The sequence below is a fragment of the Puma concolor genome, unplaced genomic scaffold, assembly GCF_028749965.1.
Source record: "Puma concolor isolate L17-30 unplaced genomic scaffold, mPumCon1.1.hap2 unalloc_scaffold_7, whole genome shotgun sequence".
Taxonomy (NCBI): domain Eukaryota; kingdom Metazoa; phylum Chordata; class Mammalia; order Carnivora; family Felidae; genus Puma; species Puma concolor.
In genome coordinates, this window is record NW_028240280.1 from 854498 (window position 1) to 880891 (window position 26394).

Sequence of the window (26394 nt, forward strand, 5' to 3'; positions counted from 1 at the left end):
GGCGTTAAAAGAAAGGATACGCTCTCCCCTCCCCATTTTCCTTGCCTGCTGGCTGCAAGCAGATCTGCTGTGCTGAGTCATCTTTGACCTTGTCAGTAAGGAACCACAGAGCAAGCATACAGAATCCTGGGTATCTGACACTATAGGGTAACCATTGTGGGTTTGAACATATACCTAGACTGTTACATGAAAGAGAAATACATATTTTGTTGAAGCCACGGTTATTTATAGCCCCTGTTAGAGCAACCCGCTCTATATCCAAACTATTACAGAATTTGATACGAGAAGGGAGTGGCTGCTAGTGTAGAACCCAACATAAGTGGCATAGGTTTGGTGGGCAGGCAGTAGGTGGGAAGGCACAGGTATTACAGTCTGGTGGCAAGTCTGGTGACAGTTTTTATGTTGTGACAAAACACTAAGCTGTTGTCTATGATCATTCTCGTGGCGGATCACATGCCATCAGAACCTGAAACTCAAGAAGAAATTAATCGTAATATTTGGAATGTGGTGTCTGTGGGATGCATTTTGCCACTTTCACCAGGAACCTGCCACAAACAGACCTCAGGCTAGGGTCGGCCAGTCTGCCAGCACTGATTCAGGGGTATACAGCTCTTCTAAGGAAGCTCTTTCTGCCTGTAGATGACAATCCAATTTGGCGGCAACGAGAGTGACTAGTGCCGCCAAAGCCTGAGAGAGGCAAAAACTTCTGCAGCCCAAACTGAAGGAATTACACGTGGCTTTCAATAGGTAGCCTAAGCAGGACAGGACACCCAAGCCTTTCTCAGTCACCTCCCCAATATGGCTGACTCAAGGTAAACTGGCTAAGTGCAAAATAGCTGTCATTGATTTAGTAGGGAGACTTGGTAAAGCCCAGAACAAGCTACACAGAAGACCAGAGTTTTCAGGCCCCAAAACTATGCCTGAACAAAATATTTCAGTAGGATTATTTACATATGGAATTTGACAGACATAAAAGTAGACCAGAAGCCTAAATGTTTGAGGGAATTTTCTTGCAAAAGAAACCATAGCCTAGGAAAATGGGGAGGAGAGAGCATATCCTTTCTTGTAACGCCATTGTCAATAAGTTTGACCTCTAATACAATCCTTATGATCCCCTTTCTGCGCAGCAGGAAGTGGGCTGCAAAAGCCATCCTGTCCTCAAGAAGGGTATATTCTTCCAAACATCCACCTCAGATTTGTCCACAGAGGATGATGAACATGAAAGAATGTTCCAGAGGGAAAGACAAAAGCTAAAGATGACAGCAGAGGAATACTTCCCAGACAGCAGAATCAGGACCTACTGAATGAACTGAGGCCCCAAAGAGCGCCAGGACAGGGTTCTGTCATAATTCATGCCCAGGGGAGTTGGATCATTGCTAGGGACCTATGTTACCTCATTATTCACTCTTCTCTTTCCAGTATTGGAGTTTTTATAGCAATATCCTACTCCAGGGATAGATATTGGTTGGTTTGGAGACTAGACATAACTCATGCTTTAGTTTATAGTTTGTCAGAGAGGAATTCTATCCCTACTGAATGGAGAGAACCAGGGAGTAACAAGAGATACTAAATTTTGACCCAGATGTAGTCGTTCTATGAGACCTGGAGGTTATATTTCTTGAATATGACAATGTTCTATGCGTGGGGATGATGCTCTGTGTGTATTTGCGGACAGTTGTTTAATCAAAGGGGTGGACCCTGACAGAAACTGTTAGTGGTCACTCAATAGTCATGCCCTCAGTTCTCTCATAGAAATGGAATGCCCTATTTCTGGCCGAACACATAACCACTCAAAAGGAAAGACCACATTTCCCAGCCTCTCACGAAGCTACGTACAGCCAGGCGACTAAGTTCAGACCAATTAAATGTGAGCAGAAGTGATATGGAAAACTTTCTGGTTATTCTCTGAAGCTAGAGGCATGTCCTCCCCTTTCCCACGTTCACTTCCCACTTCCTGGATGTGGACATGATGCTGAGTCCTCTCAGTTCTACCCTAGAGGTGGTGGAGCACCTTCACAGAAGGAACCTGAGTCCCTGAGAGGGTGGAGCTGCTAAGCCAGCTATGGACTGCATATGCCCAGACTATTCAGGAAGGAAGGAATAAGTTACTGGGTGTGTTTGTTGAAGCAACCGAACCTGTATCTAACCAGACATTGCTCGAAAGAATTTGTTCGTATTGTAGACAGTAGGAAGCTAATAACAGCATTTGAACTCTCATGATTTGTTACAAGTATTTTTGTTCTAATGTTGAGTACATTGATGATATGCCAGTATCATCAAATGAAAATCACTAATCCCGAGTTTCTAGAACTTGAATAAATCTATCAATAACCCAAAGCAGTCATTGTTTACTCTTTTCTATGTTTGCAAACGTGGATGGGAATTGGGAAGAAGAGCGCCAGCCACCTGAAACAGATAAATTTACACATCACACAGTTAGAAAAATGAAGTTAAAATTCCAACAAAGCATACACGTTCGATATTTTGTGAAATACTGGGACTGCTTTGAAATGTATATTATCAATACCTCCTTTTAAATAACCTTCTTAGATTTTGCTAACTCGAGACTCTAAGGTCTACCTTTCCCTCTTCTGCTGAGTATCACAAGGTCTCCTCTCCAGATCTAAATGCTACAAACTTTGTTATGAGACAGTCTTATGGGACAATATCTAGAGGACTTTCAATGTGACAGTTTTTAAAAGAAACCCTGACATTTTTGTGGGTTCAGTGTTGAGGGCTCAGGGCTCTTGTGACTGATGAGCAATCTCTTTCATCAGGGCAAGACTTTGTGATAAAATCTTACTCGACTTCTGTGTCTGTTATCTTAAAGTCTACCACACCTGGCACTATAGTCTGTGGCCTATTTCTCTTGACATACTATTAAAAGTCAAGATATATTCATTGTTTCATTTTGCCTCACCGCCCCCAAGCCCCACCTTCCACAGGCAAAGGAGATTGTCTTTTAGGCCTAGGAGCCAATGAAAGTGATCCAGTACTTGGTTTGTTCCAAGTCTGGGAAAGTTCCTCCTGCCCCAGAGCTGGCATTGAAATTGCAAACGGTAAGCACTTCTCAGAGGAGACAGGGACAACAGCTCCCCCATCCTCCCAATATCCCAAGTCCCTTAATAGAGTCTGTTGTTGAAGTTGGTAGATATTTGTGTTCCATTTCTTTCTCTCCAGCAGTCTGACTCTTGTTTGTATTCATAAAGAAATTGTTGACCTTATGGATTCGTTCGCAGCACTATGACCTCAAAGATGATCTCTCTGAGACACGTACCGACACACTGCCTTTTCTGCAACTTGCCTAGGTGGTTCCCCGAGACAAATGTGGAGCCGGTTTCAAATCTTCTCTGTGACCTGGTGTGCCTGATGAGGACCAAGGAGAAAAACTGCTACTTGGACCTTCAAATTTTCTGACTCCAAGACCCAAGGCAAAACAATTCTCCACACTTTAATTTGATAAAGGATGTGCTAAACCAAAGGTCCCAACTTGAAAAGGTAAAACCAAAAAAGTTTTTCAACTTTGAAATGTTGGCAAAGACCCCCTGGTAAGGTGTCTGTTTCATAACCAAAGATCATGAGATTCAAACCCCATCCATGCCTGGCCCTAGAAAGTACAAATTCACAGGAGAGGTGTTCTAGCAAGTGACTAAAAACACAGGCTTGGCAGCCAAACAGGTTTGTGTTTAAATCCTGGCCTTGTCACTAAAACCAAATGTCCTTGAGGAAACTGCTTAGCTAAAACCTTAGTTTTGTCATCAGTCAAATGGAGATGTCAATGGTACCTGTTTCTTAGCGTTGTTGCAGAGATTAGATGAGATAATCAATGACCCCAAAGGAGAAGAAGACAAAGGGAGCTCTGGAAGAATGATTAAGCTCTCCCAGAAAGTGGCTAGCATCCTCTCTGACACATGGGCCCTCAGCCATGGGGACCAACTGAAGATATTCCTGCGCCCAGCACCAGAAACCTACTGGAGCTGCCTGGCCTGGGTGCGATTGGGTAAGACATGGGAGAGGGGCCCCTGGGACAGAGGCTCCTATGGGATTCCAGTCTCAGTCATTCACAGAATGGAGAGGTGGTAAAAGGATGTCCATCTGATGCCTGAATTCTTCCCATTGTGTGGGGGTCTATAAACAGGCCTAAGGTTTCATCTCAGTTCCACGAACTGCCACTTTTGTAATATCATCCCTCTCTGAGCCTCAGTTTCCTTATGTGTGAAATGGGCACAGTAATAGAGTCAGACTTGTGTGTTATTGTGAAAATGAAACACAAATTATCCATAGAGAGTGCTTAACTACCTTGTAGGCCATTTATCACCTCAAGGAAATCTTAGCCTCTGAGAGGCTCCAAAATATAAATATTTTTTGGAATTAGGAGGTTCCTAGGAAACTCAAAGCACATGTTCCCTGGAGATTTCCCATGAAGTGTTTGCCATTATAAGTTCCCACAAATGGCTCAGCCTATTGCTTTTGCCTAATAATAGGCTTGTAGTTAAAAAACAAAAAATCCTGAAGAGCATTCAAAGAGCAGGTATCCTTGAGAATGCCAGGTGTGGGAGGCACAAAGAAGACAAGACAGGAGTGAGCCACACCACGGCTCAACAGAAGCCCTTGAGTACTTCAGGAAGTAAGTCCTATTTTTTGAAGGCCCTATGCTTGGAGGCTCATCTTTGCCATGTAGTTCCCAAGAGTTGGGGTGCCTGAGGTAGCTCACAAACCCCTCAGTCCTCTGGGACAACTTCTGTATTATGAGATCCTCCTGACTGTGGGTCACCACACCTGGAGTGGGGTTTCTTGTGAGACTGTGTCTCTGCCTCTCCTGTTTCCATATATTTTATCCTTTTATCCGTTATTGTACAGACACTGTTAAGCTATCTTTCAGATCCTTTTCAGAGGGAATTGTTCCACAAGCAGCTGTTGAATTCTTGTGTTCATGGGAGGAGGTGAGTTCACGATCCTCCCATGCTGCCATCTTGACCCCAGCTCCACAGTCCATACTCTAAACCACATGTGAAATAATACATGTTTAAAACCACTCTGTGGGGGCGCCTGGGTGGCGCAGTCGGTTAAGCGTCCGACTTCAACCAGGTCACGATCTCACGGTCCGTGAGTTCGAGCCCCGCGTCAGGCTCTGGGCTGATGGCTCAGAGCCTGGAGCCTGTTTCCGATTCTGTGTCTCCCTCTCTCTCTGCCCCTCGCCCGTTCATGCTCTGTCTCTCTCTGTCCCAAAAATAAATAAACGTTGAAAAAAGAATTAAAAAAAAAAAAATAAAACCACTCTGTGGGCAAATAGCAATGATACGTTTCTTCTGAACGTGTATTCTGAAATGTTATCAAAAGTCCATGGAATGAAAATCGCTGAGCAAGAAGCTGGAGCTAAGGATGAATGAGACAAAGTTCTACCCTCAGAGGGGCTGAAACACTCCTAGGGGAGATGAGATCGATGAAGGAGCAATTTAATGCAAGCACGAAGGTCCTCGGTAAATTGACAAGGAGTTCAGAAGGAAAAGAAACTCCCTTCAGCTAGAAAATCAGGAAAGGATGCTGCAAGGAGGTAGCACAACATGCATATTCCCACTGCAAAGAAGCCACTCTGGGGGACTATACCTTTGTTTTCATTGTATTGCTTCTGCTTAAAAATAGTTTAGGACGGGGGCGCCTGGGTGGCGCAGGCGGTTAAGCGTCCGACTTCAGCCAGGTCACGATCTCGCGGTCCGTGAGTTCGAGCCCCGCTTCGGGCTCTGGGCTGATGGCTCGAGCCTGGAGCCTGCTTCCGATTCTGTGTCTCCCTCTCTCTCTGCCCCTCCCCCGTTCATGCTCTGTCTCTCTCTGTCCCAAAAATAAATAAACGTTGAAAAAATTAAAAAAAAAAAAAGTTTAGGACGATACTTTGGGAAAGGGTCACCAAGGAAAGCAGCGTCATTACTCTAAACTTCCCTTTTTTATTCAGAAGTGTACTTCCCAGAAAGAGATTTCAACATCCCACTGTTAATCATGGATAGAACAACTACACAGAAGATCAACCAGGAAATAGGAGAGTTGAACAACACTGCAAAACAACTATGTTGATTCAAAGTGAATAAAAGTTGTTAGTTTGTTTGTTTTTTTAATTTTAGACAGAAGGGAGAAGACTTTCATTTAAGCCCAAGTTAAGATAGCCACCCAGGATACAAAATCTTCACAAAGAAGAGACTTCTCTGAGGAAGGAACAGTCAGTGCAGGATTACATATGTTTTTTTCACACGATGCATCATAAATCATCATAGCCAATGACATTCCAGAAAGTTACAGACTTTATCTCATGTTTTAGTATCTGCAAGGCTGTATGACTTTAATCTTATGGAAACCAGGGACATGTTTTTCTTGTTCTTTATGTTTGAAATGCTCCTTTTTGGTTATTTTTATTTTTATTTTTTGAAGCTTTCAATTTTTTTATTTTTTTAAAAAAATGTTAGAGAAGGAGGAGCCAAACCATAAGAGACTCTTAAAAACTGAGAAAACACTGAGGGTCAATGGGGGGTGGGAGGGAGGGGAAAGTGGGCGATGGGCATTGAGGAGGGCACCTGTTGGGATGAGCACTGGGTGTTGTATGGAAACCAATTTGACAATAAATTTCACATTTAAAACATACTAAAAAATGAAAAAATGTAAAAAAAAAAAGGTGAAATTGACAACACTTAAAAGCCGTCATTCTGACCATTTGAAAATGGACAGTCCAGTGGCTTTTATTATAGTCCTGATGTTGCACAACTATTACCACTAAGTCTAAAATATTATTATCATTCTGAGAAGAAAGCCCATATCTCAATTCCTCCCACGCCAATTCCCTGGCGACCACTAATCTACTTATGTCTCTTGGATCTGCCTGTTCTGGAGATTTCATATAAATGGAATTATACAAGACATGGACTTTTGCTTCTTTCACTTAGCACAATGTTCTTGAAGTTCATCTACACATGTGACAGTACTGCATGGCTTTTGATGACTAGACAATATCCCCTTGTACGGTTTTACCACCTTTGATGTATCTGGTCATCAGTTGATGAACAATTGGGTTGTTTCCACATTTCAGGAATTGTGAATAGTGCTCCTATGAACATTTATGTAGAAGTTTTTGTGAGAATATATGTCTTCAATTCTCTTGGGTTTATACCTTGGAATGAAATTGCTGTGCCATATGGCAACTCCATTTTTAACTTATTAAGAAATTGCCAAATTGTTTTCCAGAGTAGCTGTACCAGTTCACACTTCCACAAGCAGTGTTTGAAAGTTCTGATTTCACTACATCTTTGCCAAAGTTGATTTTTTTCCTTCCAGGATTTTATTTAAAATTTGTTTAATGTTTATTTATCTTTGAGAGAGAGAGAGAGAGAGAGAGAGAGAGAGAGAGCGAGCATGAGCAGGGGAGCAGCAGAGAGAGAAGGAGACACAGAATCCCAAGCAGGCTCCAGGCTCCCAGCTGTCAACACAGAGCATGATGCGGGGCTCGAACTCACAGACTGCGAGTTTGTGACCTGAGCCAAAGTCGGACGCTCAACCGGTTGAGCCACCCAGGCACCTCTCCTTCCAAGATTTTATTTAAATCCAACTTAGTTAACCTGTAGTGTAGTACTGATTGCAGGAGTAGAATTTAGTGATTCATCACTTACACATAACACCCAGCGGTCATCACAAGTGGGCTCCTTAATGCCCATTAGCCATTTAGCCCATCCCCCCAACCACTTCCCATCCACCAATACTCAGTTTGTTCTCTATAGTTAGAAGTCTCTCAGGCTTTGCCTCCCTCGCTGTTTTTATCTTATTTTTCCTTACCTTCCCTTCGTTCATCTGTTTTGTTTCTTATATTCCACATGTGAGTGAAATCATATGTTTGTCTTTCTCTGACTGACTTATTTTACTTATTTCACTTAGGAACTAGTTCATAAACTACTTCCATCCATGTCTTTGCAAATGGCAAGATGTCATTTTTTCTGTAGTCTGAGTAATACTCCATTATATACATATACACCGATTCTTCATTATCCATTCATTGTTCAATGGCCATTTGGGCTCCTTCTATACTTTGGCTGTTGAGGCAATGCTGCTATAAACATCGGGGTGCATGTATCCTTTTGAGTTGGTATTTTTGTATTCTTTGGGTGAGTACCTAGTACTGCAATTGCTGAATTGTAGGGCAGTTCTATTGTTAACTTTTTAAGAATGTTCATTTGAGAATGAGTGTGTGTATGTGATCGGGGGCAGGGGCAGAGAGAGAGGGGCGAGAGAGAGAATCCCAAGCAGGGTCAATGCTGTCAGTGTGGAACCTGAGGCAGGGCTCAATCTCATGAACCATGAGATAAAGACCTTAGCTGAAATCAAGAGTTGAATGCTTAACTGAATGAGCCACCCAGGCGCTCCTATTTTAACTATTTGAGGACCCTCCATACTGTTTTCAAGAATGGCTGCAGCAGTTTGCATTTCCACCAACAATGCAAGAGGGTTCTTCTCTCTCTACACCTTTGCCAACACTCGTTGTGTCTTGTGCTCTGGCAACCATCAGTTTTGAACAGGGACTTTTTATTATTGTCCTTAAGATATTTCCATCTGAGACACAAAAGACAAAGGTGGGAGGTGTGGCCAAGGCCCACACTGGTACACCAGGTGCTTTTCCAAAACCAAGAGGCCTGTAATAGGGTATGTAACCTTTAGTACAAGACAGACATTGTCATCATCAGTTGTTCCCAGAAATATTCTAATTCTCCAAGCTTGTGAAATCAAGGGAAGCCTCTGCTTGACATAATCATAGAGCAGCCTGCGGCAGACAGATGTACCCTGCATGTGTCAGTCACATAATAGTCCCCAAATATGTGATAAATGGATGGAAGAAACACTATCGAACAGCCAGAAGAAAAGAGGAAGGAATGTTTGTGTCCAGTGCAAATCCAGCAATCCACAGCAGTGGCTATTTTCACACTAGAGGCACCAACATAGAGGAAGTTTCCACAACCCCCTTGCATCACACAGTTTCAAAATCAGGCTGTCTTTCAATTAGCAATTAATCTGACACCTACCCATGTAAATTATTGACCGCTTGAGAGGAAAAGGTAATGGCAACAATGCTACGAGGGCTCAGAGTCCATTTCCACCAAAGCTGCTATTTGGGTGCTGGCCCAATGGAGAGGTGATAGCCTAGAAGGCTAGTATTGAAAGAGATCTCATGTGCCTGCCAGGATGGTTATGGTAATGGTATCTACTTTAAAGATATGATTGAAGTCTTCTTGATTGCCATTTTCAGGAATCACCTTTATGCCTGGAACCCTTCAGCTGACTGTCAAGGACATTTTCTATCAATCATACACACCTAAGTCCCAGTGCATGGTAGTCAATGAGGCTATGGTCCCACTTGTGGACCTTGTTGTGTCCAACTATGCCCCCTTGAAGACCAATCTCTTGGTATCAGATAAGAGCTATGACGGGTGGTTACATTTCAAGGAGTTGATTCACTGAATGGGCACTAAACACAAGATGCTGAAATAAAGAAAATGTCTATTTTGGAAGATGAGATGATGTGTGAGACGTGTTAATGTAACTTGGGTGGTGTAAAAGGAGAGACAGGGAAGCTGGACAGCAATTTCTAATCCTGCATCCAGAGTACTCCCTTACACAAGATTTATGAACTGTCTTGTTACTTCTCAGTCTGAGTGGAAGGTCACATCTCCTGATTCATACCTAAGTATTCCTTCTGGGAGACAACCAATAAATAGGTGATAAAAATATGAAGGATCAGGAAGCATATTAAAGACAAGGAACACTCATGCTCACCAGCAAGTGGGAGAAATACTTATTAGAACAATGGGATGATGCCACATCCACCCTCAGGTAAGCCAAAAATTGAGTTTGATCGCTATAAATGTGGTCTCTAGATGGAGACCCTGAGCTTGTCTCATCCTGGAAATGCAGTTAGATCAGCACCAAATCATTCTGAACAGCTAGCAAAGAGATTTGAACATTAAGACAATAATCTGCATCACTTGAGCCACAGAACATGGCAGGTATGTGGTGTGGATAAGTGAACTGCTGGAGAGAAAAGCCGGGGAGGGGGGGAGCTCTTTGTGGAGAGAGAGGACAGAGAAAAGGAAAGGGGGAGAGTGCAGCCCACAGGGATGGTGCAAGAGAAGCACTCCGCTGAATGTAGCTGGAGAGAAAGAGAGAGAAAGTGAAAACACTTGCAGGGGACTGGACAAGAAATCTGTGAAACCACACGAAAAAATTTGGAAAGACCATGGATACCTGGAGATTAAAGAACATCCTACTATAGAATGAACGGGTTAACCATGAAAATAAAGAGGAAATATAAAAGTACATGGAAGCCAATGAAAATGAAAACATGACAGCCCCAAACCTCTGGAATGCAAGAAAGGCAGTCATAAGAGCAAGTATGTAGCAATCCAGGCCTTCTTAAGGAAGGAAGAACAGTCTCAAATACACAATGCAACCTTACACCTAAAGGAGCTGGAGAAAGAAGAGCAAATAAAGCCCAAAACCAGCTGAAGAAGGGAAATAATAAATATTAGGGCAGAAATCAATGATATTGAAATTTTCAAAAAAGTAGTACCGATCCACTAATCCAGAAGAGGGTCCTTGGAAAGAATTAACAAAATAGATACACCCCTAGCCAGACTGATCAAAAAGAAAAGGGAAAGGACCCAAATAAATAAAATCATGAATGAAAGAGGAGATATCACAACAAACACCACATAAATACAAACAATAAGAGGAGAATACTGTGAGCAATTATATGCCAACAAATTGGGCAATCTGGAAGAAATGGAAAAATTCCTAGAAACATAAAACTACCAAAACTGAAACAGGAAGAAAGAGAAAACCTGAACAGACCCATCACCAGGAAAGAAATTGAATCTCTAATCAAAAATCTCCCAACAAAGAGTCCAGGGCCAGATGGCTTTCCAGAGGAATTCTACCCAACATTTAAAGAAGAGTTACCGCCTATTCCTTTGAAGGTGTTCCAAAAAATAGAAATGGAAGGAAAACTTTCAAACGAATTCTACAAGGCCAGCATTACCTTGATTCCAAAACTGGACAAAGACCCCACTTAAAAGGACAACTACAAATCAGTTTCCCTGATGAACATGGTTGCAACAGTTCTCAACAAGATACTAGCCAACCAGATCCAAAAACACATTAAAATAATTATTCCCCACAATCAAGTGGGATTGATCCTGGGATGCAAGACTGGTTCAATATCCACAAATTAATCAATGTGATATCTGACATTAATAAAAGAAAGGATAAGAACCACATGGTCCTCTCAATAGAGGTTCCTGAAAGCATGTGACAAAATATGGCACCCTTTTTAAATAAAAACTTTCAAGAAAGCAGGGATAGAAGGATCATACCTCAAGATCATAAAGGTCACACTGCTAATATCATCTTCAATGGGGAAAAAATGAGAGCTTTCTCCCCTAAAGTCATGAACTCCACAAGGATGTCCATTCTCATCACTGTTATTACAGAGGGTTGGAATTCCTAGCCTCAGCAGTCAGGCAACGAAAAAAATTAAAGGCATCCGAATCGGCAAGGAGGAAGTCAAAATTTCACTCTTTGTAGACACCATGGTAATCTATGTGGAAAACCCAAAAGACCCCATCAAAAAACTGTTAGAACTTATACATGAAGTCAGCAAGGTTGAAGGATATAAAATCAACGTACAGAAATCAGTTGCATTGCTATACACCAACAATGAAGCAGCAGAAAGCGAAATCAAGGAATTGATCCCACTTAAACTTGCACCAAAAAAGATAAAATACCTAGGGATAAACCTAACCAAAGGGGTGAAAAATGGATACACTGAAAACTACAGAAAACTTAGGAAAGAAACTGAAAAGACACAAGAAAATGGAAAACCATCCCATGGAGTGGAAGAACAATTTAACAGTTGTTAAAATGTCAATAATACTCAAAGCAATCTACACGTTCAGTGCAATCCTTATCAAAATGACACCAGCATTCTTCACAGAGCTGGAACAAACAATCATAAAATTTGTATGGAACCAGAAAAGACTCTAAATAGCCAAAGAAATCTTGAAAAAGAAAACCAAAGCTAGAGGCATCACAATTCTGGATTTCTAGCTGCATTACAAAGCTGTAATCATCAAGACACTATGGTACTGGCCCAAGAACAGAATAGAGAATGGAACAGATTAGAGAACTCAGAAAGGGACCCACAGACGTATGGCCAACTAATCTTTGACAAAGCAGGAAAGAATATCCAATGGAATGAAGACAGTCTCTTCAGCAAGTGGTGCTGGGAAAACTGGACAGTGACATGCAGAAGAATGAACCTGCACCACTTTCTTACACCATACACAAAAATCAACTCAAAATGCATGAAAGACCTAATGTAAGACAGGAAGCCATCAAAATCCTCAAGGGGAAAGCAGGCAAAACCCTCTTTGATCTTGGCCGCAGCAACTTCTTACTCAACACGTCTCTGGAGGCAAGGGAAACAAAAGCAAAAACGAACTATTGGGACATCATCAAGGTAAACACTTTTGAACGGCGAGGGAAACAAACAATCAGCAAAACTAAAAGGCAACTGACAGAATGGTAAAAGATACTTACAAAAGACATATCAGATAAAAAGGTGAGTATCCAACACCTATAAAAACTTATAAAGTGCAACACCTAACAAACAAATAATGCAATGAAGACATGGGCAAAAGACAGGAATAGACGCTTTTGTAAAGAAGATATCCAGATGGCTAACAGAAAGAAGAAAAGATGCTCAACATTACTCATCATCAGAGAAATACAAATCCAAACCACAAGGAGATACCACCTCACACCTGTCAGAATGGCTAAAATTAACAACTCAGGCAACAAATGATGTTGGTGAGCATGCATAGAAAAGGAACCCTTTTGCATTGCAGGTGGAAATGCAAACTGGTGCACCCACTCTGGAAAACAGTATGAAGGATCCTAAAAAAAATAAATTAAAAACAGAACCACCCTATGACGCAGCAATTGTACTACTAGGTATTTATCCAAAGGCAACAGGACTGCTGATTCAAAGGGTCACCAACACCTCAATGTTCATAGCTGCATTATCAACAATAGGCAAAGTATGAAAAGATCCCAAATATCCACCGACTGATGAATGGATAAAGAAGATGTGGTATATATACACAATGGAATATTATTCCGTGATCAGAAAGAATGAAATCTTGCCACTTGCAACACAGTGGTTGGAAGTACAGTGTATTATGCTAAGTCAAAGAAGACAAAGACAAATATCACATGATTTCAGTCATATGCAGAATTTATGAAACAAAACAGATGAACAGAAGGGAAGGAAAGAAAAATAATATTAAAACAGAGAGGGAGACAAACTGTAAGAAGCTCTTAAATACAGACGGAAAAAAGGAGGGTTGCAGGTTGGGTGCTGAGTGAGAAGATGGGCTAAATGAGTGAAGGGGATTAAGGAGGACACTTGTTGGGATGAGCACTAGGTGCTATATGTAAGTGATGAATCACTAAGTTCTATTCCTGAAATTAAAAAAAAAAAAAGATTACGTGTAATGTTTCAAAATTTGAAAAAAATTCAAATCAACAACTCCATACCTTTTAAAACATTATTTGTAATAAGAAATACATTCTACATTGCAACCTAGTACATAGATACAGAGCAAAGAAAAGTTAACAAATATTTATTCTAGCAAACAATGCATTCTGATAGTTTTCATTCTGCTTCGTTTGTTTACAGTGCCATGGGCAACCTATGGAAATGTCCAGCAATAGGGAAGTCAAGATAGCTAATGTGCTATAATTTAAAAAGAAGATGCAGGTCTTTTATTTGTCACATAAAAATATCACAACAACTTCTTACCAAGGGAAAAAAGCAGGGTATGAATGAATATACATATTATCCTATTTGCTGAAAAACAGTTTGAAAGGAAACATAGGCCACAGGGATTAACACTTTCTTCTTTTCTTTTGTAACCAGTTGCAGCTTTTCTGAATGTGACAATCAGGACATAAAGCTATACAGCTACTATTGACTGAGCATTCACTGTGCGTGCCAGGCCCTGGACTCAAAGATTTACATGTTTTATTATTTCATTTAATCCCCTTCAAACCTCAGATCATGTAACCATCCATCTTACGGAGCAGAAATGGAGGCTCCCAGACTCCAAGTAATTGCCTGCGGTAGGGGTTAATAAAAGGATGGAGCTGGAACTCAAATTCACGTGTATCTGACAACAGACATCATGCTTCCAATGTTAGGCTGTGCTGCCTGCCTCATAGAGAGGAGAACGGAGGATGCATCCCAGTTAGGATGGGCTAGATGCTATTGTGCGTAACAAATGGCCCCGAAGTCTTAATGGCTTGTAATAACGGAAATCTTTTCCTTGCTCAAGCCACATGTCCACCATGGTCCTCCTGGGACCAGGATAAAAGAGCACCCACCATAGGTAACTACCAGGTGCCATAAGAGATGGACAGAGAGGTGGCCAGACACAGCTGTTCCCAACTGTTGTGTTCAAGGTGGCACTCTTCGCTCCCACTCACGTTTCACTGGTCAGAGCACGTCACAGGGCTGCATCCAGCTTACCGGGTCACGGGACAATGTGACATCCTTTGTGGAGCCTAGTGAGGCCACCACATGGTACCAACCTGTCTGGGGGACTGGGCAGGGACAAAGGCGACGCACGGGTCATTGGTAGGAAATGACAACAGGACTCATTCGGGATGGGTTTGCTTCATCCTCAACCAGGTGAAATTTGTCCCAGAGTTGCCCAAAAACATCACTGGCAAGATTAAAGAAGTGAACTTTGGAAAAAGGAGTTTGGTCACATGTAATCAGCAAAACACCCAGAAACCACTCTGTGATCTTGACCAAATCCCTGACTGCCTCAGTCTCCCCACTATGGAGAGGATGAGGACGGAGGGATGGGCATTGTTTTGTAAGAGCATCAGGAGTGCCCACGGTCCAGCATTTCTGTTCTTTTACATTAATATCAGTTATTCTCCTTCCTCCAAATCCCTGGGTGAGTGCTCCGAATGTGGCCTGCGTAAGAAAACACTGACCTCGGCCTCCAAGGTGACCTCGTGTTGTGCTTTTATCCTGACAATGAACTGGCCCTAAATGCTCTCCCTCCATAATTCTCCCCAAGTCCCATCAGAGAAGATTCCAGGGCTAGATTCTCCCTCCTGGTTCCAAGGGCCCTGGGTGACTCCTTATGCCCGTTCAATAACTAGGACACAGAGGTCATGGGAGACACTCCTGTGGCCCCAGGTGCCCATCCCTGCCTGGCTTGCCCATGCCCTGCTGGAGGGTGATGCCGGGGCAAGAGCTAGTGAGGTGGCTGGGGCAGGGGGCAAGGGCCGAGGGCAGCCCAGCGTGGTGATTCCCCTTGCTTGCAAGACCATGGCTCACTGCTCCATCCACCATCCCAGGGATCTGCTGCCCCTGCTGCCTCTGGATGCTGCTGCTGCTGCTTCCCGGCCCCAGCCTGCACCAGCACAGGTGAGTGAGGGATCTGCCCTTTGGGGACTCACGAGTCCTGTAGGACTCCTCCAGCTCTTTCCTGGGGTGCCCAATCCTGCATTCCTTCCATGGGGCCCAGGAGCTCTGTTTCCCCGGGCCTCCCTAGGGGCCCCCCGCTCACTCACCTCTTCCAGGGCCCAGGAAGCCCTTATCCTCACCAGGGTCTAGGAGCCCTCCCCATACTAAATAAGCCCTCCTTCCACCTGGAGCCCTCCCAGCCACTGGCCTGTGGTCCTGTGAGTTGACCTTTCACTCCATCCATCCTTGGGGACTGAGGTGGCAACACAAGGCGGGGACACTGGAGGACAGGAGAAAAATGGACAGAGGGAGCTGAGCCTCAGGTTGAGGGCAGCCCAGATTGTCTCCTGCTCACCCACCCCAGGACTCATCCTTGAAGGGTCTCCTCTGCAGCCGCTCATTCCTAGGGGTACAGACATACACACTCACAGAAAGAAACAGACACCATAAGCACAGAGACACACGGGCATGGAATCACCCGCAGCCTCATCTGGGTACTCGGGTATGGGACTCATGGACAGACTCACACACAGACCCACGCTGCAGACATAGTCAGTGACACCCTGAGGGGAGCACACTCACCCACACAGACACACACACGCAGGGCCACGTGTAACAGCCCCATAAAGCAAACTCTGCACACGCTAAACACACACACACACACAGAAAACACACACACACAGGTATGATCAAGAACACCCAAAGGGGCCTCAGAATCACATGCACAACCAATACACGCACAGACATGAAACACAGATACACACAGACACTCCCACCACAGGGACCCGTGTCCCTGGAAGATAAAGATGATACAGTCACAGACACAGAGGTCTGCACAGAGGATATATACTCATTCAGAGACAGACACAGATACACATACATACAAATAAACCCAAGTGACAAACATGAAAACAACCAAATAACAAGAAACTCATGTCCACAGTCAATAGACTCACAGAAACAGAATTCACACGAACAGGTGCATAACGTAAATTTAGACACACACACGCACACACACGCACACTCCACATAACTCTGGCACTCCATTGGAGGCCAGCACAGGCAGACAGAATACACAGACCCTGGCATGACCTATCCCATCTAAGTTTTCATGGAAGGGGGTGTTTTCCTGGTTCCAACCCGGTGCTGGGCACCCCGTGTCAGTGGCTTATGGAAAGCTGTGTCCAGGCCTGGATTCCAGGGAGTGGCCAGGGTAGTGTGGCCATGGGGACAGGAGCACAGAGTAGGGACAGGGTACACTTAGCGTGGGGGTGTTGCATGGGGCCAGGTCAAGTGAGGGAGACAGGTGAGCCTCCCCAGGACCCTTCCACCTGTTTCTGTACCACCTGGGGTGCGGTGGTACCCGCATAGACCCCTAAAGACTCCTATACATCCTCAGTACCTCTGACGCCTTCTCCTACCCTTGCTGTCAAGGAGCAAAGAGTACCCTCTTGGACTTAACCCCTCCCACTTCAGAGTTCCAGCCACAGCCCCAGGTAAAAATTGACAATGGGGAACAAACTGATTGACATTTTAGTGGCCCCGGGTGAAATATACATGGTATTTAAACGACATTTGTTGGCTTAATGAAAATGGACGGGTCTTTGGAGTTGTCAGCATCAAATATAAAACATTTATTCTACGAAGGTGTGCAGAAAGTCAAATAAGCTTGTGTTATTTCTGTGGCAATTTGTTATCAAAAAGAGGACTTAAAATGATTCTGAATTTTGTCTGTCACAAAGTTTTCTTGGATAATGGTTAAGATAGCTTTCAAAGTATTTAACTTGAAAGTTTTGGTTAAATGATAAAGAGAACTGAATCCATTGGCCATCTAGGCCTTTTCCAAATAGGACTGAGTGCTGTAGCATTGATTACTGAATGTAGATTTGTACTTTTGGCTTCTTATTACATTGAAGCTGAAGGTATAATGGGTCTGTATGACCCAAATGATTTGTGCTTTATTAAAAGATTGTACTATGGAAAAACATGTTTTTTAATTATAAAATGTAGTTTTATAAATTTTAGATCTAGAAGAATTCTGGTATAAGAGTTCACAAGTGGTTACTACTTAGTTTTCACTGGAGACTAAGGTTTCTAAGAGTGAAAATTCTTCTGCTAAACGTAAATAAGACTGATGGAAATAAGGAAAGTAACTCTGCATGTAAAAAAGCGAAGAGATGTGTAAGGAAGACGTGATGAATGGGAATACTTTTTGTTGAGGTAAAAGAAAGTAATTTTCTCCTAAAATGAGATTGGTTGTTTGGAAAGAAATGGCTTGGGACAAAATCTGAGTGCGAAAGAAAGTTGTAGGAAGTTTGTGAAGGGTAGTCTCTGGACAATAATTTTATATGTCATCAGCACAGACTAACATTGAAATGAATGGACTTTCTTCATTTCGTATTTGAGAGAGACAGTATGTGCACACATGGGGGAGGGGCAGAGAGAGAGAATCTCAAGCAGGCTCCACGCTTAGTGCATAGCCTGACTCGGGGTTTGATCCCATGACCTGAGCCAAAATCAAGAGTGGGATGCTCAAGCAACCGCGCTCCGCAGGCACCCCAAAATGAACGGATTCTAGAGGTACACAGTTAGAAGATTACAATTCTACTTTCTCTCTGCCAAAAAAAAGACAACGTTTTCTTGGATTGTTAGTTTGCACTTGGTAAGAAAACATAAATCTTGTTTTCTCTTTTGTTTTGCTTGCCCAGAAAACCAAAGGTTCCCTGTTTTGCCTTTAGCAGGTCTTTGGTTTGTTAAGAAAGTTAAAACATCACAATGTTAAAGGAGCTAAGTTTTACTAACAAGTATAGTACCCTATCTATTGGCCTTTGGAATCTCTTGTCACCTTGGTTAAATAAATAAGTTTAAGTTGTATAATGATCCATAATCCTATTTAGGCATGAACATTAAAACTTTCCCAAGATTTCAATAGAAAATGAAGTCTTTTTTGACCAAGTAGGCTTGTTTATTTGGTATGTTAAGATACTTGGAATGCACAAACAAATAACGATAAACTTAAGCTTGTATTGCTTGGGCCAATGCTATAACGGTTCATATAGGGACAAAGATAGATAGAGACAGATATAGATATGAAATTCCTGAAGTTTTAATATCCCTTGATATTCTGATTATCGAAGTGTTCTATGTCACAGAAATAACTGAATTTTCTTGTCAGCTGTATTATGGTCTTTTGTCATTTGCAAAATGTGTTTCATCTTCAAGCAAATTCATGCAAAGGACTTCTTTTTAAACAAATGCAGGTTTTTGATAGCTTTAAAATCATAAAACTGGGGCTCCTGAGTGACTCAGTCAGTTAAGCATCAGACTCTTGATTTTGGCTCAGGTCACCATCTCATGGTTTATGAGACTGAGCCCCTTGTCGGGCTCTACACTGACAGTGTGGAGCCTGCTTGGGATTCTCCTTCTCCCTCTCCCTTCCCCTCTCATGCTGCCTCTGTCTCTCTCAAACAAATAAATAAACTTAAAAAAATCATAAAGCTGCAATGGGTAAGAATTTCCAGAACTAATGAAAGCTACATTCAAACTGAGCAAGAATTAGTAACATGGAACTAAATGAACTGAAGAAAATGATTATAATTTTCGTGACTCTTGTTGGAAATGTTACTTGTTCTCTGATGTTTGCTCTGCCAGATTAAGGAAACTCTCTTAACAGGAGTCTCTATGACTTACAGAAACATGGTAAAACATTCATTTGTGAACAATGATGCATCTAACTTTCCTCTCTACCTCAACCTTCTGAAATTCAAAAGTTCTTTCTTACAAGGTAATTACAGTTGTTTTCCTAAGTTCACTAAGAATCTGTTCTCCTTGTAACAGGACACTATTGAAAGTATTGGTTATTTTACCAAAGCTTTGACTGGAATGTCATATTTTAGAGGGACATACATAGACTCAGATATGACCATACAGCTTTAAGGAACTGAGGTTGCCTTTATGAAACATAAAGCCAGGGGATGCCTGGATGGCACAGTCAGTTAAACGTCTGACTTCAGCTCAGGTCGTGACCTCATAGTTCGTGAGTTTGAGCCCCGTATCAGACTCTGCACTGATAGCACAAAGCCTGCTAAGATCCTTTGTCACCCTCTCTCTGACCCTCCCCCACTCATCCCCCTCTCTCTTTCTCTCTCCAAAATAAACACACATTTAAAGAAATGAAAAGGAAGCCAGGAAAGCCCTTTGGAACTGTTGGCCTGATACCTTGCTTACAGGTTTCCCAGCAGCCTTACCAGGAGAGTCAGGAATATCACTTCCCAGGAGGTACAGGGACCTCAGGATATTTGGGGGACCTTGAAAAGAGGAATTCACCCACACCTACAGGTATTGCAGGCATGTGTGATGGCAAGTATTTGGCTTGGCTTCTGGCCTGGCTCGGACAAGTTTTCTCCCACTTGCCCATGATTCCTCATAATTAGGATATTGTTGAAGTTAGACATCAAACAAAGAGGGCTTCTTGATGGTTTGATCCCTTAGCCATATATGCCCCAGGGGCCACCTCTATTGATATAAAATTACAAATAGAGGCTTTAGCCAAGCATAAACTATTCATCTTTAAACAGACGCAGCTCAGTTTAAAAAGTGGCCCTCCAAAACCGAATGGCCCTTGGTATCTTAACTGCAGCCCAAGGAGGCACCTATGCTTCATGAAAGCAGAGTGCTATGTATGCACTCCAGGTTATCCAGAAATATTACTCCAGAATTATGGCAGGGTTACCAACTGACATGTGTACTCAAATTAAGGCTATGCAAAAATACTTCCCTCTCTTTAAAAGACTGGTTAAGCCCTGCTTCTCAGGACGACTGGGGTCAACTATAAAGGGTCTCTTTGTTGGACTTCTCATTCTTATAGCCATATTAATACTCATACGTTGCCTTTTCCAAAGTTTCTCTGCTTGGTGCCAAGACTCCATCACTACAATAACTTCAGGTTGACAAATGGTCCTTACCACCACACACATACTTCTTTGGGATCCACATTGGACTCAGCTGCCTCCACTTTTCCTAAATCCCCTATACATTCCTGACTAATCAATGTTGACCCATGACGTAGGGACATCTCTACATCTCTATTCGGCAAGAAGAAGTTACAGAAGATGAGGCCTTCCCCCTGCCTTCAACAACCTTAAAGATTTAAGGTTCAGAATTGTTCAGGGGGCGGCGGGGGGCGAGGTGCCTGGGTCTCTCAGTCAGTTAAGACTCTGACACTTGAGTTCAGCTGAGGTCATGATCTCATGGCTTGTGAGTTCAACCCCACATCGGGCTCAGCAATATGAGAGTGGATGCTGCTTGGGATTCTCTCTCTCCCTCCCTCTCTGCCCCTCCCCTGCTCACTCTATATTTCTCTCAAAGTAAAGAAACTTAAAAAATTATTCATGGGGGAAATGAGGAGGAGCACAAAGGCAAGAGAATCATAGTCAAGATTAAATTCTTTCACAATCTGCAGCACACTGAAAAATCTCTGAGACATGCAGAGTGAGACCCTGCTCAAGGCACTAATGGCACTAAATATTGATGATTGGCTAGAGACTGAAAGCAACCCTGTCTTCACAACAGCCAGACCTCCAGGATCCCATGAGTCTTCTTTAAAAACATGCACAAATCCCTTTAGAGATAGGTTACCTCTAGCCTCTCCACCCCCAAACTTAAAAGTATACAGTTAATTGCTCCTCACTTTCCCAGTGCAGCTCTTCCTTCCAACCGGTCCTGTCCCCATGCTGAAATGAAAACACCTCTTCGCACCATAAAACGTAACAAGAATTCATTCTTGACCATTGGGCTTGATGATCCTGCATCCCCGTAGATGGTGAGGTTAATGTGCACAGGTGCTCAGTACATGGCTTTCTCTCGTCCTCACCACAGTTATGGACACAGGCATGTACATGGAAGGACACCATTTTACTGAAGCAAACCAGTCTAGGTCACACAGCTGATAAGCAGCACAGCTGGATCTCAAACTCTTGGCTCCTGGTCCTGCCCCTAGGAGCCACAAAGGGCTCCCCAGATGGGAAGCTGACACTGGCTTTGGGGACACTACCTCGCCTCCATGAATCATCTCAACTTTTCAAGGCCCCCAACTTTCACTGCTGCATCTTTCCCTGCTCTCTGCTCCACTTATAACTGGGGTGACCCTGGCCACCTGCTAGGCCCTCCCTGCCCAGAACACCTGGGGCCGTCAACCATCTGGGTGTTGTCCCAGGGCTCCCAGGAGAGAAGCTAATGAACTATTTCTCTTAAAATGCTCTCCTCCCTGTGCTGATTCATAGGGGCACATGTATAGCAGCACTTTCAATAATAATTTCAACAAATTATGGAAAGAGCCTAAATGTCCATCAACTGATGAATAAAGAAGATGTGGTATATATATACAATGGAATACTAGTTGGCATTGACAAAGAATAAAATCCTGCCATTTGTAACAATGTGGGTGGAACTGGAGTGTATTATGTCAAGTGAAATAAGTCAGTCAGAAAAAGATATCGTACATTTTCACTCATATGTGGAACTTGAGAAACTTAATGGAGGACCATGGGGGGAGGGAAGGGGAAAATGTAGTTTTGAATAGAAGGGAAGGCAAAGTATAAGAGACTCTTGAATGCAGAGAACTGAGGGTTGATGCGGGGGTGGGGGGAAATGAGTGATGGGCATCGAGGAGGGCACTTGTTGGGATGAGCACTGGGTGTTGTATGTAAACGATGAATCACGGAATCTGCCCCCACAACAAAGAGCACACTATATACACTCTATGTTCGGTAACTTGACAATAATTTCAAAAAAAAAAAAAAGTCAACTATGAATATCAGCAGCCAGACAGTTGCCAGATGTTTCAAGAATACCCACGAGGGAGGATGTTTACATTCATGCCAGTATGGCTTGTCTTTTGTGTCTTCGATAACCCATGATCATTGTGCTGACAGCCCCTGCTCTCTTTCAGACAGTGGCCACTCAAAGACATGTACATTTCCCACCAGCACGCATTTTAGTGACCTCACTTCTGAGAGCTGAAGAAACAAATGTTACACATTTTGGAAGCTACTTTCTAGAGTGGTTCATTCGCACAAAATTAAAGCTTCGTATGTGAATTCGTGTGAATTGCATTGTGGGTGTATTTGCTCCTACAGTGCTGGTTAGTCTAGTTTTTGTAAAATGATATGTGTTCTTTTGGGGACCATATCCAGGACTTTAGCATTCTTTTAGAAATAATTCTCATAGTTCTTAATGATTGATTTAGGTGCAATACTGTGAAATAGGAATGTGAATTCCTTTCATTGGCTACTTGGAGCTGTGTATTCAAGGAACTTAAAATCTCCTAGATGTCATCAGCATAGAGAAGATCACCTGATTAGGCAAATCTTTATTTACTTCAGAAATCTGACACTTCGAGCTGTGATTCAGAATCAAAGTAAACATTGAAAGAAAACCTCAATGTTTTTAGAACGTGAACTAGAAGTATATTTTGGGGGGAACAACAATCCCATGTTTCTAATAGTCACTACTCCTCTAAGTCCCTATCTGTAAACATCTATCCATATAACATTATCAGTTGTATCTCTAGTACATTTTTTATTGTTACTTTCTCCCATTCTTCCATAAATTTTGGGCATATTTTTGGAGATATTCCAAAGGAGTTTCTTTAGATACTTTACGAATGTACAACAGAAATCATTGACTTCTTATGTTTAATATTATTGAGTTTTCTATTTTAACCTGGATTATAAATACTTATGTTAACTACTTGAAAAATATTAGAATTTGCCTGCCTACCTTCCTACCTTCCTTCCTTCCTTCCTTCCTTCCTTCCTTCCTTCCTTCCTTCCTTCCTTCCTCCTTCCTTTTTTCTTTATTTCAGGATTTAAAAATAATCCCAGTTCTAAACTTCAGTGTGGAACCTGGGTTTAAAAAGAAAAAGTCAGGGAAATGACGATTTAGTGCATTTTTTAAAAATGTCTGCATTATCAATTTTCAAAATTGCATAGGTTCAATGTTCATTTAGGAAAATGTAAATGGATTTGGGGGTCAAAAATAAGCTATATACATTGTGCGTTTTAACGGAAATGTTTGTGAAGTATCATGACTTAAATAGGAAATTCTAATTTTTTCCTATTTTTTAATCCTGTGAATTCATTAGGCAAAATTAAATGATTATTGTGATTTCATTGGAGTATTATTTTAGTATGTATCCTGAACACTGGGTTTTTTACTAACAATATGTTTTGACAGCAAACTTAATTTTGTTTCTTCCTCTCTTAGAACCTCGAGAATATCAAGGTAAGAATTCAAGCTTTAGTTTTCTTTGTAATATTTTCTCAGTACTGGTGTTTGATGTGGGTTTTTCTCATGTTTGTTTCTTTTTGAGGAAGAGAGACAAAGTGCGAGTGGGGGAGGGACAGAAAGAGGGAGACACAGACTCCAAGGTGGGCTCCAGGCTCCCAGCTGTTACCACAGAGCCCGATGTGAGGGCAGAACCCACAAAACATGGGATCATGGCCTGACCCAGAGCTGGACACTCAACCAACTGAGCCACCCAGGCACCCCTTGATGTGCATTTTCATTCAACTAGGGATACACATGGTGATTTCTGATGTCTAATTGGCATGTTAACTCTTGAAAATCTTTCTCTTCCCTGTTTGGGGCCTAAGTGACAATGTGGAGGGGAGTTGCCATCCCTTAAGATAAGAGATCACGAGGAGGAACACATCACCAAAGTAGAGGGAATGAAATGAGTGTAATTTTACATAGAAATGGTTAGGAAACACGTGATGATATGAGCCTGAGGTGTGGAGTGAGCACTTTGCCATGACCCGGCTCTTGCTGAAATGTGAAGACAAGAAAACCCTTTTTGAGTCTATCAAGAAGCCTAAGCTTAGAGAAGAAGACAGATATTGCCAGGCAGGGTGTGTGTCACAAGAGAGGTTTAAACCAAGGTTTTGAGTCTGAGGTGCAAGGAGCCGTCCATGCCAGGGAAGAATGAGAAGTGAATGTGACACAAATGGGGGAAATGTACTCTGCATGGGCTCCATAGACTGTGGTGATGCTGTGGTGCTGTCTGTTGAGAGCCAGGGTGGCTGCCCGACACGTAAGGAGCCCTCAAAGGCTGGTGTTCATCCCTTTGAATGCAGTGGTGGTGGTGGGGAGAAGAGTGATCTCAGGGCATGAGAGCTCTCACAGTGGGCCGGCCAATAGAAGTTTGCACTCTGTGGTCAGATAAGAGAATTAATCCCTGCTAGAGGAGTCTGTTCTAGAGCTTACGTGTGCTATCCACCTGTAATTGGGTGCTTCCTGTGTGTTGAATAATATTCCTTTAAGGTTGGAGGGTAATACTCGCATGTCGGGATGAAAAAAGTTTGTCTTCTTGGAATTGCCATTAATCCAGAACCTTCAGCCACTAAGTGTAAAGCTGAGATGGTACCCGTATGTTTGATTCCAAAGACCTTGTCCTCCAGGGCTCCTGGCCTAGGGTTCATGAAAGGCAATCTGTGAGCAGGAGGAAGTCATCCAAGACCTTTGAGTAGTCAGTCAGCAGCAGTTTGAGCTTTCTTTGCGTGGAATTCCAAATAGCACCTGGGGGTGTGAGTGGCTCAAATCCAGACTAAATGATGTTTTTTTTTGTTTTTGTTTGTTCCTTTATTTGCTGGGACCTCTCTGTGTACCTTAATACTTGGAGGAGAGAAACGTAAGTTGATAGGATTTGATTTTTCTGTTTCATCTCTGGTGGTGACTATTTAAAGGGACTGAATTTTCCAAGAAGGGTGCTTCCAGATAAGAGAGAAATTAGCAGAAGATATTTTATTGCATTTCTCCATTTTGGACAATATTTTAAATAGGAATCTCATTGAAATAGGCTTTCTTCGCTTTAAAATGCTGCTGAAACTTGATTTCTTCAGACACACGGGAAAGCTAAACTGTTAGTTACACCCACCTGTCAGGTTATGTGTCTGTGCGGCTAAAACGCTGGGATTATTCGATATAACTGGTTTGGTAACAACCTCAGAAATTGTTTTTATCTCCTTTTAGTTAGTTTACAGCAAACAACCACGAAGATCAATAATTTTAAGAAAGAAAACAAAGAACTTGCTGAAGATATATCCACTTGGGAATAGAAGGTAGCGTTGCCCTTTCAAATATTTTGTGTGATTTCATTTTGGTTACTTCCACTCTGGTAGAGCATCCTACTGACCTATTTCATGTATTCTATAAACAGTCCCAATTGAAGACAAGCTTCACAAATGTAAAGAGCTACCTCTCTATTTGTGAAAGGAGTCACACATTAGAAGACAGGTTTATCTAGCATTATGCTTTTTTTTTTTTTTTGAATTCTGATTCCTTTTTCATGTTTTATAAAACAATGAATTAAAGAAACATCTTCAGGAAACTAAGAGAGAACGGAAGTTTCTCTCTGATGAAGCTCTTAAATGGAAGGTAAGAATCCCTTCTTTGCCTAGATTGCATTCTAAACACACAAGTAAAATAACGAATTATTATTACTCATTCAACATGGTTTGTTAAAGGAGAACATCAGAAAAGTTGAGCACTTTAATGAAATTTTAAAAGACACCCTTCAAAGTGCACATGCTGCCTTGCTATCTCAGAGAGAGAGAGGAATGTGAAGAATCAGGAAGTGCTAAGACTTGGTATTAGTTCATTGTGCTTTGTTCATTGGTATTGGGTGAGGTGAGCACAGCATATTAGCTTGCCATTACCACAGTAGAGAGCGGGCCTCTGGGAGTCCAACCTCCTGCCCAGGGACCTGGAATTTCACTACGACCACCATGATGACTTTTGCCATTTCCAGGACTAGGATTTATCTTTTATGT

The 26394-nt window shown here is 42.3% G+C and overlaps 1 protein-coding gene and 1 long non-coding RNA gene across 5 annotated transcripts in view; one reads left to right on the forward strand and one right to left on the reverse strand.

Moving 5' to 3' along the window:
• LOC147571040 (uncharacterized) overlaps positions 1 to 13802 on the forward strand; it is a 72253-nt gene extending 58451 nt beyond the window's left edge. For 2 of the 4 annotated variants that reach the window (XR_015247790.1, XR_015247791.1), the window contains exons 3-4: positions 3309 to 4000; positions 6117 to 7022. This is a non-coding gene — a long non-coding RNA (uncharacterized LOC147571040). Of the gene's footprint in view, positions 1 to 3308; positions 4001 to 4893; positions 4944 to 6116; positions 7023 to 9274; positions 9450 to 13762 lie in introns of those variants that run through there. The other 2 variants (XR_015247792.1, XR_015247793.1) reach the window with 2 other exon arrangements.
• Positions 1 to 26394, reverse strand: part of LOC147571030 (transport and Golgi organization protein 1 homolog) — a 494441-nt gene that overhangs the window by 430180 nt on the left and 37867 nt on the right. The gene's annotated exons all lie outside the window — the stretch shown is intronic.